Source organism: Pimephales promelas, chromosome 2, assembly GCF_988280905.1.
Source record: "Pimephales promelas chromosome 2, fPimPro1.hap1.1, whole genome shotgun sequence".
Lineage (NCBI taxonomy): Eukaryota > Metazoa > Chordata > Actinopteri > Cypriniformes > Leuciscidae > Pimephales > Pimephales promelas.
The window spans coordinates 1685032-1704188 of NC_142770.1; the positions used below are offsets into that span (position 1 = coordinate 1685032).

Genomic DNA, 19157 nt, shown 5'->3' on the forward strand with positions numbered 1-19157 from the left:
GCTGATGAGAAAGAGCTGGAGATAATAAAGGCAGGTCTAACCTACAGGGAGGGAGACGCTCACAGCAACCAGCCACACTGGGATGCGAAGTATCCCTGGAAGGAAGACCCAGCCTCTCTTCCCAACAACCGAAAAGCTGTGGAAGCAACTTTCCTGAGGGCTGAGAAGCGGCTTGAGAGAGACCCCCTGTGGAAAGAGGCTTACAAAAGGCAAGTCCACGAGATGGTGGGGAGAGGTGCTGCTGTTAAGCTCACTAAAGACGTGATGGACAGCTGGAAAGGTGCAGTGTGGTGGGTGAGCCACTTAACCGCTCCAAATCCCCACTCAGTGACTACGCCGGTGCGTCTCGTCTGGAACAGCAGCCAGGAGTTTAGGGGCGTAAGCATGAATAGCATTTTGCTCAAAGGCCCAGACGTCCTAAATCCCATCAGAGCAGTGCTCCTCAGATTCCGAGAAGGAAGACATGCCACCATTGGAGACGTCACAAAGATGTACAACTCGGTTTGGCTGGAGGAACAAGAGGTCCATGTGCATCGGTTTCTATGGAGAGACTCACCAGAGGATGAAATTGAGGATTATGCTGTCGTGAGAGTGAACATGGGAGACAAACCAGCGGGGTGCATTGCACAGGTTGCCATGCGGGAGACCGCAAAGTTACCCCAGTTCTCTGAGATGAAGGAGGAAAGAAGAGTCATCGAGGAAGATTCCTATGTAGATGACCTCCTGACGTCCCACAATGACCCACGCTGTCTAGACAAGATCCAAGCAGGAGTAGAAAAATACTGAAAGCAGGAGGCTTTTACCTCAAACCTTGGGTCCGGTCTGGTCAAAGTGGGAGGCGGGACGGGGCAGAGTCCAAGCAAATGACTCTGATTTTGCCCAACCAACTAAGGGAGGAAGATAACAAAGCTCTGGGGGTTGGTTACCTCGTGCAGGAGGACAAACTCTTTGTAATGGTCTCCATCAACTTCTCCAGAAGGAAGAAGAAGATGAGGACTGAGATTGACCTCACTGAAGAGGAAGTGGAAGTAAAGACACCGAACCCACTGACTCGTCGCGTCCTACTGAGCCAAATCGCCGGGTTGTATGACCCGATCGGTCTAGTTACGCCTGTGAAGCAGAAAGGGGTGATCCTTGTGAGAAGAGCTTTCCAGGAAGCTGGCAAGCTTAATAAAGACACCTGGGATGAACCTCTGTCTGACGAGCTCAGGGGAAAGGCAATTGAACTGTTCAAGGAGTACACTCGTTTGAGTAGCATTAAATTCCACAGGAGCCTCACACCCCCTGACTGGAGGGGTACACCCTGGGGAATCACGTTTTCTGACGGGAGCTGTGAGTCTTATGGCGCTGTACTATACTTGCGGTGGGAGACGTCAAATGGTGTGGTCATCCGTCTGGTAGAGTCGAAAGCCAAGTTAACCCCCCTCAACCAAAAAGGTGACGCTGTCAAAGCTGAGGTATGCGGAGCTGTCTTCGCTACACGTCTAAAGGGATACATATTGAAGCATGGACGGTTAAACGTGGGAAGGTGGTACCACTTCATCGACAGTCAGACGGTGCTGGGGGCTATCCAGAGAGAGAGTTACGGATTCCAAACATTCTTTGCGAACAGAGTCGGAGAGATTCAGAAGGCTGGACCCGTAACTGACTGGTGGTGGATCCCTGGCGACGTCAACATCGCTGATTTAGTCACAAGGGGGTGCTCTCCTGATTCTTTAGATGAGAACTCTTTGTGGCAGGAAGGTCCCAAGTTCCTGTCTAGTCCAGTCGAGGATTGGCCCATGAAGTCTGCTTCAGAAGTGGCAGCTGATGCTAGGGAGGTGGTGAGTAAACTCCAGAGAAAGGCCTTTTCAGCAGTCCTCACCAGAACTCAAGCCAAGAAGCAGTTGAATCCCGATAGTCCTGGTGGTGAAGACCCAATAGCTACAGATGAAATAAGCAGGGTTTCAGTGTCTCCAGAAAATGGAAAATTGACCTTAGCTGAGTCTGAAGAAGCAGAGACGCTGTGGGGAGCTATGCTCATAGACCAAGTTGAACCAACAAGGTGCAGTTCTCTAGCTAAGCTTTGTGGGGTGGTTGGTTATGTCCGCAGAGCTGTGAAGAAGTGGTTGGCCTGTGCAAGCAGGACCTCAATAGCAGCAAAGTGGGAGGCAGTATTGACAGTTAAGGAACGGAAAGCTGCATTCCAAGACCTGTGCCTAGCCGCTCAGAAGGGAGTTACGTTTCCTGTGACAATGCTAAACAGACTTGTTGTCAGCAAGGATGAAGCTTCTGGGCTCCTAAAATGCTATGGTAGAGTCCAGACCATTACCCAAGGAGATGCCGGTGTTCCCCTGATCCCTTACAATGCGTGGATTAGCACCCTTCTCACACGAGAAGCCCATGAGGTTAACCATGAGGGTGTTGCTGGCACACTCCTCCGGGTGAGGTCTAAAGCATGGGTGGTGATGGGACCAAGGATTGCCAGAAAAGTCATTGACTCCTGTATGCACTGTCGAAAGACCAAAGCGAGAATGTGTAAACAGGTGATGAGTGAGCTTCCCCTCGAACGAACTGTACCAGCCGCACCTTTTGAATATACAACATTGGACCTTTTCGGACCATATGTTGTTAAGGATAATGTAAGAAGAAGAACAAAGATGAAAATCTGGGGTGTAGTATTCAGCTGTATGGCTTCGAGGGCAGTACATGCTGACATTGTGGAAGATTTGTCGACGGAAGGATTCTTGAAAGCATACCAGCGCTTCACTGCTCTCAGGGGTCACCCAAGAAAGCTCTGGTCGGATCAAGGGACAAACTTTGTGGGCGCCAGACCAGTATTACAGGAGCTTTATGAGTTCTTAAGTGGCATCGACAAGGATCAGGTCCAGAAGAAGGCGGCAGCTGTGGGAACTGATTGGATGTGGGTGTTTCACCCGGCGGACTCTCCCCACCGAAATGGTGCAGCTGAGGCAGCTGTCCGTGTACTCAAGAGAGCGTTAAGCAGTGTTGGCGAAGAAGGTAACCTGACAGCGTTAGAGTTCCAAACCCTCCTGTACCTTGCTGCTAACCTGTCAAATGAGAGACCAATCGGTGCCAGGGCCCAGGTACAAGATGAGACTGTGGAAGTCATCACTCCTAACTCTCTTCTGCTTGGTCGCTCAGGACCCACTGGGGACTCCCGAGGGTTTCAGTATCCAACTTACCCTTTTGTGCGGTTGAGAGCAATCCAAATCGAGGTTGACAAGTTCTGGAAGCGGTGGAGCCAGTTGGCAGGTCCAGGTCTCTACATACGTCAGAAGTGGCACGCACCTGCTAGAAATGTTGCTGCGGGGGACCTGGTTTGGTTGGCTGACCAGAATGCGCTGAGGGGCCAGTTCAGGCTGGGTCGAGTCGTGGAAGTGTGTCCTGATGTGAAAGGTGTAGTACGAGACGTGAGGGTGAGAACATGCCGAAGCTGTCCAGTTTTTGGTGGACAGGTCAAGAAAACCCAAGGTATGGAGAACTATCTCTCCACCATCCTCCATAGGGACGTTAGGAGGTTGGTGGTTCTACTTCCAGTGGAGGAACAGTAAAGTAGTCCCCACCATGGTGTGTTTCGGTTGGAAAATAGTCCCCACCATGGTGTGTTTCGGTTGGAAAATAGTCCCCACCATGGTGTGTTTCGGTTGGAAAGGGATCCCCACCATGGTGTGTTTCGGTGAAGGATCAAGACTCTCCCCACTACCATCCTCCTGAAGGCTGGTAGTGTGTTTCGGTAAAGAAGGATATAATGTCATCAATGACAATGTGTGTTTTATGGTGGCCTACTTGGATTCCAGAATCAGTAGACCAAGTGGGAGGTGTAGAACTTTCCAGTAGGTGGAACTAGTGAGATATATATAATTATATTAAGAGAGAGATTCAAAAATATATATTTAGAGATGGATGTTAACATTATGTTATAGTGTATTTGAGGAAATAAGTGTGTACATTTACTGACATGTTCCAAATGGGGTATATTTATGTTATATTTAGTGAAATATGTTATATCCTTACAAGGCAGTTAGCATCTTTTCTATTTGGCTGTGTAACTTTAATTAGTTTAAGTGCGCAGGCGTTTCACCTTTAAGTTTCATTTTCGTTTAGTCGATGTTCAGGACTGGTACGCCTTGCCGGTGAGTGACTGTAATCTAGCATCGTTAACAATTGAGAGAAAACATCTTAATATCACATAATTGTGTAAATTTATTATTTATTCCTGGTGTTTCTGTTTCATTTCAGGTTTACAACCTAACTAATAATGTCACTAATCCAGCTAACAGGCTAGCATAGCAGTAGCTTTCAGGCTAGTTTGTGGATGAGTATTGTGTGTGAAAAATAAAAGCTCATATAGTGACTTGAGTTGTATCCGCCGTATTTGTCCTGAAACCCTTCCAGTGGGGAGTTTATTGAGCTATAGTAGGTAGTTTAGTAGAGAACTGGACAATCTATATTGAACTGCTAGGGTGTTTTGATGCCATTGCTAACTGCAACCTAATGCTTTGAGTATTTTTAGCGCAGTTGCTAGGGTGTTTTAGGTGGTCGATTATTAGCAAAAGTAAAAAGTCTCTACATGTGGCTTGGGTTCATATTTGTGTATTTTCATCCTTCTCCTGGAGAAATGAGTACATTTGATCCAGCGACCAGCTAAAGTGTATAGCGTTTGTCAAACTCACATGCACGTCGGTGCCAGCAGCTAATGCAGGTGTCCGTCGCCATTTATCAGGGATGACCTGGATATGATCTGAAGTGGCGGTGAGGTGCATTAAGCATTAAGGGTGTTGTCCGAGCTGCCCTTGACTGGAGGACGCAGACGGCCACACGCTGGGCTACGTCGGGCCGCGGATCGCTGGAGTGATGCTTCCATTAAGCCCTTCTGAAACGGGCCAAGAGACAGAGGATGCTGGGAAGGCAGTCAATCACCGCCGGCCCCGGTTCACTCTCACTGGCCTCCAGTCAGACGGAATGACTCTGTGATTCAGACGATAATCAATTTGTGGCCCAACGGCCGCTGATCTAGGAACAGGTGAGGTCCCAACGCTCTGATGAAGGTAACGTCCAACAGCAGATTGAGCGATTCGTCTTCACTTCGTCCGCATGGTCCTTGGGTGTCCGTTGTGAACTAACCTGCGAGGGTAGAGCATATAAAACCAACAGATGGCTGACACCGTTGGGAAGGTCAACTAAGCTTATTAGATGCTATTGATTATTACATTCACTTGGAAGCGGGTCCCGATACGTAATGATAGGCACAACGATTTATTTATTTATAAGTCAAAATCGCTATTTGGTTGAGATACTAAAAGACAACTAAACTAAATTAAAAATCTAATGCGAACACGAAAAAAAGTCTACTTTTATTGGAGGGTTTTAGAAGAGATTTCCACCTCGAAAAGTCACGTTTAGTTCAACGTGTTAATTATTTGTGAAATTTACCAGCAAGTTCTTAGTGAAACATCTTTCTACACCAATTTTTTTTCCAGTGTCCTTTTTTTAAACTATCAAACCCAGATAGCAAACTGACATTGAATCAACGTGGAAACATGACATCGAAACAACGTTGATCTGACATTGTTTTGCTCATCGAATTAACGTTGAACCAACGTCAGACGCGTCATTCGGAAAATCAACTTGAAATCAACGTTGTTTCAACGTTATGAAAGCAAACCAATTTTCGATTTTCATTTAGCTTTGAAGAATTCCACGTCTGACGTTGGTTCAACGTTAATTCGATGAGCAAAATCAACGTTGTTTCGATGTCATGAGAGACGTCGTTTCCACGTTGATTCAATGTCAGTTTGCTGTCTGGGTTGCTCATCGAATTAACGTTGAACCATCGTCAGACGCGGCATTCTTCAAAGCTAAATGAATATCGAAAATTGGTTTGCTTTCATAACGTTGAACCAATGTCAGACGCGTCATTCTTTCATTAAAACTTGAAATCAACGTTGTTTCAACGTTATGAAAGCAAACCAATTTTCGATTTCATTTAGCTTTGAAGAATGACGCGTCTGACGTTGGTTCAACGTTAATTCGATGAGCAAAATCAACGTTGTTTCGATGTCATGAGAGACGTCGTTTCCACTTTGATTAAATGTCAGTTTGATGTCTGGGAATATTGCTAATGCAAAGTATAAAAAGAAGATCTTTACAGGAAGGATCTCAGGTGGTCTTGAAGATTGGGATTTTTCCACCGTTATGAGTAAACAACGAGCCAGCAAACACTCAGAAGACCCCAACAACCACATAGCATGTTAAAAAAAACACATTAGCAACCATTCACGATGCATTTTGGCGAGTTTTGCATTGGCTAACACCACTTTAAAGTTGTAAAAACCTAGTTGCTACTTACATTGTTCCAAATATTCTGATCTAATGTTTGTTTGAGTGGTGGAATGTAACGAAGTACAAATACTTTGTTACTTTACTTAAGTACATTTTCCACGTATCTTTACTTTACTTAAGTAGAATAAATAGTGCATACTTTTTACTTTTACTTCGTTACATTTTGCAGCGATTATTATACTTTCTACTCCACTACATTTCTACAACTTCTGTTACTTTTTCATTACATTTTCTGATCAGTTTTTCCCCGGCCAAAACGTAATCTAAACGTCCGTTCGTTGCACGTTTGTCTCACCAGTGACGTTTGGTTGCCATAGATACATCAACTAAATGCGTCTCGCACGCAGTGCGTTTATCGTGCAATTTATACACGAAAATTTGTTTTTACGTGCATAGGAAACGCACTTTGTGTAATATACGTTTGGTTAGGATTATGGCGAGCCAAGAGGTTCAGAATAACACCATAAATTAATCGCGTTTACTGCCAAACATAGTAATTAACATATCGTAAGGATAAGCATAGTTTATATTGCCTAACTGCAAGCTTGTTTCAGAAATGGTGACAACAATTTTTTTTCCATCATTATAGGAGTATTAGGTTGAATGAGTTAGAAGTAAATGTTTTATTATTAATTAGAAAATAGTCATTAAGAGAATCAATTGTTATGCAAGTACTTTTACTTTTAATACTTAAAGTACATTTAAAATCAGGTACTTCTTACTTTTTACTTAAGTATGGTTGTCATTGTGTTACTTCTACTTTTACTAAAGTAAATATTTATCTCGATATTTGTACTTTTACTTAAGAACTGAGATTCACCAACAAATGTAGGGCGGGGCTTGATTTTGTCTATGGGGAATTGATTGGATGGTTGTGGTTTGCTATTGGACCCTCATCATCAGAGAAGTTATTCTGATTCAAGATCACGTGTACTGTACATTAGCATTAGCATCTGTAATATGAATGGTTTCATCTTGCTGTGTGTATAAAGGCCCACCACTGTTTTGTCCCTGTAAAAGCAGATAACATTAGCATGCATTCATGTCAGTGCATTAATGAGTTCACCTTCCATCCCACCACACACTGAAGCAATAATCCCCCCAACCCCATTGTGCACGACACAACTTTGGCTCCTCGCGGTTAGAGAAGACTCTTTTCTGTTAGCCTTTCATTTCTGTTCAGGCTTTTGTGAAAGCCACCCGAAGCCTCTGAAAGCTGCAGGCCTCGGGTCCCAGTCGAGCATTTTCATGCGAGATAAACAGGCAGGCGTCGGATTAAATTCAAACATGTAGACGTGTCTGTCGCAGGAATTGAACACTTTTCGCTGCTGTTTGCCGCCGCTCGTTTGGCCTGGGGACCTGAAATCCCAGTTCAATCCCGAGACTCTTTTGGCTCCGGCATAAAGCCACTGATGTAGCGTAGCTTTCACAAACAGCCCTCTTTGACGGCTTTTGCTGAAGTTCTGGCACGGTTTGCATCCGTCTTGACCCAACAATAACGGGATTTGTGGATGTCGAGCCAGAGTTTCAAGGACAGCGGGCGCCGGCGTCTGATGCGGGTCCTCAGAAGCAAAGACGACCAGTGAATGCACAATCCATCATTTCAAACAAGCTCAATGCATTGACAGGTTAGGTTAGGTCAGGTTAGCCGTGGTCACCTAAACTTGACTGAGGAATACGTTAAACGAGTGGAAGCAGAGCTGAGAATCGATGGAAAGAGCGTTAGCTGTGGTTCTCGCTTTCCTCCGTCACCGCAGGGAATCAGAGAAACGTCTGTGCAGATGTGTCAATATCGCCAACATCTGGCTCCTGTCGGCGGATTTCAGCCAGCGGGGGTTCGTGAGAGCTGGGATTGTCGAGAAAGCATTGATTTGTGGTGGGGTTTCACTTAATGTTTAGCTTCACAAGCACTGCTGGAATAACAATGCAGGACTACAATTAGCAAGCTGCTAACTTTAAGCATTAAACATTGAAAGGTATTTAGTTATCCGCTAGCAACCACTCGGCAAAACCCCCCTGTGGTGAAAATCAAGCGTTTAATGTTGTTTATATGTCTATGTGGTGTTATTAATTAATATGCTTGAAGACAAACCATGTGTAAATTCATTAGTCGACAGCATTGCTGAGTGAATTTTGATGATCAAAGATGAGTTTTAAGGGATAAAATTATTAACTACAGGGGAATTTTTAAAAATGACTAGCATTGTAGCAGCTACCCTTAATATTTGCTTCTAGAAAAAAATCGTTAAAAATTAAAGTAAAAATTGTTTCCCAAATCATGGATTCGTTAAATTACCAAAAAAACAGGTGCATGACATCACATATAACAAATTTAACACAATGTAATCAAAACATTTAAAAAAAAACAACTTTTTCGACAGTTTGTTACTATGAAAATTAATTAATGAAAATAACTCGTTGGATAACATCACAGAGCATTGTTAATTTGCTAATAAGTGGCAATGCTAATAGCAAACTGCTAACTTTAAGTATTAGAGAGCTAGTTATTTAACAACTAGCAACCAACCATAACTAGCGACTTCAAACTACATAGAAGCCTAGGACCCTTTAAAACGTACGCTCTATATAGTATGCTAGGATGAATGAAATTTCGGCTGTACTACATCCGCCATGTTGTTACGGTCATGTGACCTCATGCGACAGCATTGCTGAGTGAATTTTGATGATCAAAGATGAGTTTTAAGGGATAAAATTATTAACTACAGGGGAACTTTAAAAATGACTAGCATTGTAGCAGCTAGGAATGTGAGAAAAAATCGTTAAAAATTAAAGTAAAAATTGTTTCCCAAATCATGGATTCGTTAAATTACCAAACAACAGGTGCATGACATCACATAACAAATTTAACACATGTAATCAAAACACTTAAAAAAAAAAACGTTTTCGACAGTTTGTTACTATGAAAAATAATTAGGGCTGTGTAAAAATCAATTGCGATTAATCGCATCCAAAATAAAAGTCTGTGTTTACATAATATATTTGTGTGTGCTGTATATAATTATTTGTATATATAAATACACACACATGCATATATTTAAGAAAATGTGTTAGTCATATATAAAACATTTATATTTATATAATATAGATTATGTATTTATATATCTATATATATACAGAATTTAAGCACAAATAATTCTTAAATATATACATGCATGCATAGGTATTTATTTATACAAAATAATTATATACAGCAAAATAATTGCTGTATATAATTATTATAATAATAACACTGTTATACTGTATATAATTATTATATAATAACAACAAAATAATTATATATATATATATACATATATACAAAATGATTATATATATATATATATATTATGTAAACACAGACTTTTATTTTGGATGCAATTAATTTTTGCACAGCCCTAATTAAATAGTTTGTGGTTCGTGTTTAAGAGGTGGGACGTCGAGTTTACATCGGCGGGTCACTTTTGTCGGAGTAAGATGTACTTTCCCTTAATTAATTACACAAAAAATACAGCAAGGTTCTTAAACTCTAGTTCCAGAAAATGAAGAATAAAGAAATGTGCTTCAGGTGTGCTTTTCTTTTTCATGTTTTTAATTAATTTATGAAGCCACTGCAAAACGTTATTGTTACATATTATATCGTTATATTACAATACCTTCAGATTCTGTGCTAGCAATTAGCTTACCGCGCTATAAATAGAAATAGAAAATTGCTAAATACCTTTAAGTACTGTTGTATTCTGCCATGTTTCTCACTGACTGAAAGAAAATCAATGTCTCCTATTTACGACATTGTGGTGGCGTTAATGTGCGTTCAACTCGTAGATTACGAGATGACTTGAACGCACCATTAGACCTAGAGCCTAGCAGTGTTAGCATACGTACTTCTGCTAAATTTTCATTTCTTTCAGCACTACGTCTGGGATTGTGTTGTATTATTTAACGCAGTCTCATCCCAAGACGTCATATAACTGACGTCTTTTGACCATACGTCAACATCCGCCGTTTTAGGGTAGCCTTTAACGTCAGTTACATGACGATCCTGGGACGTCATTCACCTTTAATGTCAGTTAGGTGACGGGGTAGGGTTAGGATCCGATAACGTCATCTAACCGACGTTAAAGGGTACCCTAAAACGGCGGATGTTGACGTATGGTCAAAAGACGTCAGTTATATGACGTCGCTGTATTATTTGGTTTTCCCTGGTCAATTTTTTACCGGGCCAATCAGAGAACAGAGGGAACGATGACGTTGATGTCGTGCGCTAGTTTGAGTCGCCATCGACCAAATGTCAGCGATTGATTATGACTAGGGATGGGTACCGAAACCCGGTATTAAACGGGCCCCGGTACTGAATTTTGAAAGACCGCTGTATCGATAAGTATCGCTATTAAAAACACAAAAACCTGCGCAAGAGACGCTGTTCACAAGGCGCTCCGAAACGGACTGCAACGAGACAAGAAAAGTAGCCTATACTTTGGACTTCGTGTGTCCTTAACTATCAAATATACATAAAAATGTCAAAATGACCAGCTCTGAGATTCACTTAAACACAGTTTATTCACTTAAACACAATTATGTCTTAAATGGACGTAAATAATAGGGAAAAAATGATGGTGCTTCAGTTACCGATTAGATTTGCTCTCGGTCTTAAAGGGGCAGCAGTCTAATAGCCTAAACCTGCACTGACGATTCAGCCATTAATGCAAATCAAACAACAAAAGGCAGAGAAAATCACTCACAGCTTTTGAATGAGTAACTTTAGATTTAATAAGCATTATTCTATCTATGATAAACTATACAGTGCTATTTTATATTTGATTACTAAATTCAAAAACAGACAGAAACAATTACCTGAAAAGATATGTTAGTAGACCTTCCTGAAATTAAAGCACTTTGTATATAATTTGTATCTTTGATTAACTGTATTCATGTTTGTACTTGTGTTGTTTTTTTTATATAAAATGTCCTTTTTGTATATAAAACAAAAAAAGCCTGCACACTGCTGCATAACAAAAAGATATTTTTCTTCGTTTTGCTTTTTCTATTTCACATTTCAAAATATAAAGTTTAATTATGTTCTTAAGTCTTAAAATAAAAAAAATAAACACCAAAAAGAACCGATAAGAATACCGTTAAAGTACCGGATCGATAAGCGGTATCGGTAAGAGTAGTAATACCGATAAAACCTAACGATCCCCATCCCTAATTATGACAGATTAGAGCCCGACCGATAAAGGATTTTGAAGGCCGATACCGATACAAATATTTTTGGATTTTAAAATCTGATATATCGGCCGATATTTTTTTTATTTATTTATTTATTTATTTAAACTGGACATGATAGTCACAAATTTTGTCCTGCTTATTTGAGTTTAGAGAACTGATGTGGATGTTCTTTTAATTGTTATTCAAGCAATGTATGTATCGTGACCAATCAACGAGTGTTGCCAACAGGGACGGTGTAGAGCGCCCTCTGGTGGACAAACTACACAACTCCAACACTCATGACTAGGGTTGGGTATCGAGAATCGAGTATCGATTGGAACCGGGACTAACTTTTCGTTTTTCCCGGAATCGTTCAAAAGTTAAAATTTCGATTCCTAGTTTCGATATTCACAGTCCGCTGAGCGGAAGAAGAAACCGCTGTACAACACCAACGAAGAAGCGTCTACCGGAAGTGTTCATAACCGCGCGAGTCGAACATGAGTAGCTTACGTCGGCGGTTCAAAGTGTGGCTTCACTTTTCTAAAAATAACGAAATCTCGGCAAAATGCAAAATTTGTGACAAAAGGAGTATTTGTGACAGAAGGAGTATTTCCTTCAGAAAGACCGTTGGTTAGCAAGGTTAGCTAAACTTTTTTGACCCTGCCTCTTAAAAGAATCGGAATCGAGAATCGTTAGGAACCGGAATCGAAACAAGGAATCGGAATCGGAATCAGAATCGTTCAAATTCAAACGATACCCAACCCTACTCATGACATGGTTCAAGCGTGTTTCGTCTGTTTTAATTTTATTTTTGAAATCTTCATTTATCGTCCATTTTAACTGCCGATACCGATAGTTTGGAAAATGCCTAATATCGGCCGATAATATCGGCCTGCCGACATATCGGTCCGGCTCTATGACAGATCCAATAGTTTTAGTCTTCAACAGAGGACCCGCCTACAAGGAAGTTCGTCAATGGAGCTATACAAATGAAATGTACGAGTATAGCAGTGCAGCAACCACCGCTAATATTCGCCTCAGAATTGATAGCACAGCTAGAAGTGTAATTGACGACAGGAAATCTAACATGTTTTTCTATGTGAATACAGTGGGACGTTTTTCTTTCCTCGAGCCTCAGTCTTTGCACTGACTTCCTGTCAACCTTCCCCAGCAGCTCCCGCGTTCAGCTGTCGGCCGTATGTGCGACTCCTGACGGGGCGGAGAATCTATCAGTGCTGTTTACCTTGCTTAAGGAATCGGAGCCGTTCGGCAAGAAGCCCGTCTGTTTGAATATCCATCAGCTCCTATAGCGAGCGTTCGGCAGTCCTCAGGGAGCCTTCAGGAGAAACCGGGCGAATGCTTTGTGTCAGGAGGATATAAATATTTCCTTTGCGTCTAATGTCCATTATGGAAACCGGGTCGTCATCTCTCACCGCGACAAACACCACACCGGTCAAACACATTGCTTATCCCATTCTTCTTTCGTTTCTGCCCGTGTTCAATCATGACATGCTTTTGTAGACGTCAGATCTGACTGCCTGTTGGGACACACACTCACAAAGACAACATATTACGCTAGCACCACAATCGTTTTAGCTGTCAGTCAAAGTACCTTCAGGAGACATTAATGGGGAGCTTAATATTCAAAACTAAAAACCGTCTCTTTCAGATTAATTAGCAGTTCTCGCTAAACTGTTGTTGTACAGTCAGTCACAAATTAGCTTAACTTTTCTAGACACAAACGGTTCTAGTTACTTTAACGGTCTATAGTACGTTTAGTGGAGCGACAGTTTGAAGCTAAAAAAGTTAGCTAAAGTGTTGTTGTGGCTAATAAGTGTAAAAAACAGTTTGAGTTATGCTAACTGTCTTCTATAGTCAGATTAACGGAGTTAGCTAAAATGTTGACATGTTTACCCAGACAGCAAACAGACATTGAATCAACGTGGAAACGACGTCTCTCATGACATCGAAACAACGTTGATTTTGCTCATCGAATTAACGTTGAACCAACGTCAGACGCGGCATTCTTCAAAGCTAAATGAAAATCGAAAATTGGTTTGCTTTCATAACGTTGAAACAACGCGTTGATTTCAAGTTGATTTTCCGTTAGTTTTGAAACAATGACGTTGGTTCAACGTTAATTCGATGAGCAAAACAATCTCAGATCAACGTTGTTGCGATGTCATATTTCCACGTTGATTCAATGTCAGTTTGCTATCTGGGTTGCTAGCTAGCATAATAATTATAAATCACCCTTGCCTTGAGTGCTAAAGTTTGCAATGCGCTGGCTCACTATTTGTTTACTTGTGTAAAATGTGTTTCTAGCCTTTGGCTAATGCTAATAGCAGACGTCGTTAAATGGCCTCCTAACAACCCCAACTTCAATTTCACAACTTTATTTGAAGTTTAAAATAGCCGTTTATTTAATCTGGTGCTTTTTTATTGCTTATTTCACAACCATGCGTCCCCGAGCATAAAAGCGCAAAAGTAATTTTCCGGCGTTTGTGCTGAATTAGCTCAGGTTGAAGAGGAGTGAATATCAGTTTATCTGCACTACACTCACAAAAAAAGGCTTATTTTAGCCTTCAGAAAGGCTGAATAACACCACATCAGTGCACTTAACATGACATTTTATTTCTGTGAGGATGCAGAGTCATGAAAAGCAACTTGATTTTATCCATTCGGCAAGTAAAACACCCTGCTGAGATCGTGCCCGTTGGTCTCTGAGAGGTATGGGCTAAAATGGCCAATAGTATCGGCTATTCCTGATGTCATTTCTGCAGCTCGCACGTTTATCCTTTATAATTGCGTTTCTGAGCAGCTGCGAATGATGGAGAAAAAAATTAGCCTGAGCGTGTCTTTGTGTGTAATTCTCTATTAAGGAAAAACACACGGGCCGCAACGGGGGACGTAAATAGAGAATTCCGACACATCTCTGCGGATAAACACTTAAAGCCTTCATTTACATGTGCTGCATGCTTTATGATACCACCAGGACAGTGTAATGTAGAAGCGATTAGCCTGCGCTTTAAAATGAGGCGTTCTTGCTTAGCTAATGTGTTTTATAGCGCTCGGGTCTAAACAAATATTTGTTGTTCGACTAAAAAGGAAAACGGACAAATTGACAGGATGTGAACCGCCTGGAGACAGAGCGAAATAATAACCGTTGAGACTCAATGCAGGAACGTTTCTCCATTTATGTCCAGAATCATTGTGCTCTCTCTCTCTCTCACACTTACACACACACATACACACACACTCTCTCTCTCTCGCTCTCTCTCACTTACACACAACAACTTAATAACTTTGTTCAGATCCAGCTGGCAGATCACTAATTTCATGCTAACATGCATAATAAGTAGAGCAATAATGATTAGGTAGAAAAATTAATATTCATAAAATAATAGTTAGGATAATAAAGGCGTAGTAATAGCAAAATAAGATAATTGCAATGTAATAATAATGATGATTATAAAAAATAATTATAAATGTAACAATAATATTAGTAATAATTGTAAAACTAATTTAAAAATAATAACTATAATTACTATAATTATTATTAATATAAAAAGAAAATGTAAAACAAAAAATAAACTGATAACAACTTCATAAATGCAATAATAATTACTATAAAAATAAAATAATTAGAAATGTAAAACTAATAATTAATGTAAAGAAATAATACATAATTAAATATAGATTCAATATAATATATATTAAAATAAATATATTATAAAATAAAATAATTATGCATTTAAAATACATAATATAAAATTAAGTTTATATATCGTGCATTACTGTAAATTTTCTCTCGTCATCATAGCGTGACGTCACGTTACGCGCGCGTCCGTCGTGATTCTGCACAGTCTGGGACGCATGGGGCACGCGCTCCAGATCAGGGAAGGTGTATCTGAGGAAGAGAAGAACACCTGAGACTGTGGTGAGTGTGTAATCGATGCTGTTAAACTGTGTTCATCAGAGGCCGAGCCCTAAAGAGCCTGAACTCATTATCACTGATCGATACAGATCGCTCAACTCTTATAAATAACACACCAATCGCACAGTGTGTAACATTAGACAAACGCTGGGTTGTTTCAACCTATGTGTGGGTCAATTATGGACAAACCGAAAAGTTGGTTTCCATTTTATTATCATTATTATTTTTACCTGAACTGTGTGCTAACACAATCGAAAATTGATTCACACTATCGGTCTCGACCCGCGTTTCAAAGTCTGAGGGATTCGAGTGAATCGGTGTCTTCTTGGCTGAGCTCGGGTTACCTAGGCCTATTTAAAAAAATGTAAACCAGCGGTTGGGTTGGGGTTTAAAAATAAGCAATAATTTCGGTGAAAAAAGTGTTGAATATCAATCGCTGAATATATAAAAGGACCGTTTATGATGAATCGATTCGAATGAACTGGACGTTCAGAGAGAAAGAACTAGAAGTGAGAATCAGTCTGACTTTTCAAGCGCTACAAATGAGAGAAATAACTATTCAGGAGGAACCTATTCACTATAATCTAACTATCTAACACTAGCTTGTAAATGAGAGAGGTCCGTTTAGGATGAAGTGATTATTTGAATCGCTACATTTGAGAGGACCGTTTATGGCGAATCGATTCATTAAAAGGAATCAGACTTTAAAGCACTGCAAATGAACTGTTCAGAATGAACCAAATCACTACAATGAATCGGACATTGAAGAGGAGCGTTAATGGCGAATCGATTCACTAGAATAAATCAGACATGTGAGAGAAGAAACAGTTCATAACGAACTAAATCACTAGAATTAATTCGACTTTTCCAGGGTTTATGACGAATTGATTGAACCGAATCACTAGAATGAATGAGACTTTTACAGTGCTTTATGGGCGGACCGTTTATGGCGAATCGATTCAGTAATGAACCAGACATTAAGCACTAGGCTATGAGAAAAATAACTGTTTTTTTCATTTTGATTATTTTCAATTAATCTGTGTTTTCAACGCTATTATAGGAGTTTTTTTTTTTTTTTTTAGGATAAATTGATTCAGTAATTAAGCATTCAAGCTCTACAAATGACAAAAAGAACTACATCACTATAATGAATCTAACACTTTATTTGAGAGATCCAGCAACTTTGCAATCTCTGAATACAAAACACTTTGAATGTTGTATCACGAGAAGTTTAATTTCACTCCTTTGATTCATGTATTAACATGCCGTAGTTTTTATTACTGGTATTACTCATTAATCTTTCATAACAAAATATCTCACTATCACCACTTTCATCCTATTAACAATGGTGGTGGATTTAGGGAAATAAATCAGAACGGAAGTGCTCTAAATATTTCATGGCGTGTAATTGAATGCAGCCAGCGAGGATCATTAAAATGAAGGGCGTTTGTGACTGAGGCACGTTCATACACAAATCAAATGAATGATAAAACACGTGGGAATCTGCATTCTGAACACGAGAAGTGTGTGTCTCAGATCCAGGCCAAAACACACCAACCAGGAACTCGGCCAATATGGAAATGAACCGAATCCTCTGGTGCTCTTCACGTGTCGAATATCTTTTCCTCAATGAAATGAACGTACACTCTTAGAAGAAATGGTTCCATCCCCCGCTTCATATATGGAACTCCAAAATGGTTCTATATAGAACCTTTTTTTTTTTTGGTAAAAGGTTCTATTGGCCAAGTATGGAACCCCAGGGTTCTATATAGAACCCAGAAGAACTCTTTTTTTAAGAGTGTATAGAACCTTTTAGGGGTTCTAAATATGTAGCGCTGATTAAGGTTCTATATAGAACCTTTTCTTCTAAAAGTGTCCTATATTATGTTTTTTTGTTTAATATTTTGTATTTTTAGGGGATTTTTTTATACTAAATTATATTTACACTGTTTTTATAATCCATTTATTCACTTTTTGAGCATAGACCTGAAAATACAATTTCCAAGTTACACTGTAGTAAATATTAAATGCTTGAAAGCACACACTTAAAGGTGCAGTGTGTAAGAAAGTTATAGGTACTGCAGTCGAATTCAAAATATTGGAGATCGTCGTTTCTCCCGCCTCCTCATCAGACTCGATGCTCTCACGGGTTGTCAGTTAACACACGCAACATTATTTTAAATTTTGATATAAATATATATTTTCAAAATCATGTTTTTACTTTAAAACTGCACGAATCAAAGCCATAAATTTGAACAAGTTAAAATTTGAGCCTGATATCTCAGTAAATGAGCGTTCAGTGGGAGTGTGTTCGGCTGCAGTACCAAACGCCTCCACTAGAGGAAACTCTATTGAACTACTATTGTTTTCTAGACCATTTAACCTGTTCGAATCATGTCCATTATTTTTTGTGTTCACATCACAAGTGCCAAAATGTTTACCAAGTTTTGTACCATTCTGATGAAAAAAACCCAAAAAACGTAAAACGTACATAATAAAAACCCCACCATCTTCAAACCAATCAGTCACATTTTGTCTTGATTTCATAAATGTTACAGTCTGCAATATAAGAAAAGAGACCTAAATATTATTTATATAATATATTTTCCAGGTGCACCAATTCATGTTTCGTGAGGAGAAACTCGTATCTCTTTTCATTTCCCAGAATACTCAGTTTAATGAATATACATTATGCTTCAACTATTCATTGATCTGCCATGGTTTTAGAAGACGGATAAATGCGCTCTTGAAGTTTTGTCTTGGCTGGTGTGTTTTTCAGGAATGATGCAAGAACACCGGTCCTGCCTGTAACAAACGTGACTGTTTTGATTCGAGGCAGCGAGTGGAAATGCTCTCCAAGTATGTCTGGAAATCGATACGAAGGGAAGAAAGGAAGAGAGAAGAAGTGTGGGGAAAACTCACGGAAGTGTAAATGAGACTTCATATCACATGGCCTGAGGTGATGCTAACTCATGATGAGTTCGGCAACACTCGTGATTGAACTACGGATTAATAAACGACCAGAGAGAGTGGTAGACGGCAAATTAAAGATTTAAATGTATGCTAACATAATGAAGAAACCATAAATAAAAGCTCAAACTTAGAACTTAAAGGGATAGTTCACCCAAAAATGAAAATTAGCCCATGATTTACTCACTCTCAAATCATCCTTGGTGTATATGACATTCTTCCTTTCAGACAAATACAATCAGAGTTAAATTAATACATTTCCTGGCTCTTCCAAGCTTTATAATGGCAGTGAATGTTTGTGTTTCTGTAAAAGTGCATCCATCCATCATAAAAGTGCATCTGTCCATCATAAAAGTGCATCCGTCCATCATAAAACTGCATTTGTCCATCATAAAAGTGCATTAATCCATCATAAAAGTGCATCTATCCATCATAAAAGTGCATCTATCCATCATAAAAGTGCATCTATCCATCATAAAAGTTCATCTGTCCATCATAAAAGTGCATCCGTCCATCATAAAACTGCATTTGTCCATCATAAAAGTGCATTAATCCATCATAAAAGTGCATCTATCCATCATAAAAGTGCATCTGTCCATCATAAAAGTGCATCTGTCCATCATAAAAGTGCATCTATCCATCATAAAAGTGCATCTATCCATCATAAAAGTGCATCTGTCCATCATAAAAGTGCATCTGT

The 19157-nt window shown here is 39.9% G+C and overlaps 1 protein-coding gene across 12 annotated transcripts in view; it reads right to left on the reverse strand.

Annotated features, from left to right (window-relative positions):
• The window catches only part of ptprsa (protein tyrosine phosphatase receptor type Sa), a 363573-nt gene that overhangs the window by 281896 nt on the left and 62520 nt on the right, over positions 1–19157 (reverse strand). For 10 of the 12 annotated variants that reach the window (XM_089133590.1, XM_089133584.1, XM_089133581.1 and 7 more), the window contains one exon: positions 4677–5127. The exons of the other annotated variants lie outside the window; for them this stretch is intronic. The gene's annotated coding sequence lies outside the window, so the exon portion shown is untranslated. The remainder of the gene's footprint in view (positions 1–4676; positions 5128–19157) is intronic. 12 annotated transcript variants of the gene reach the window in all.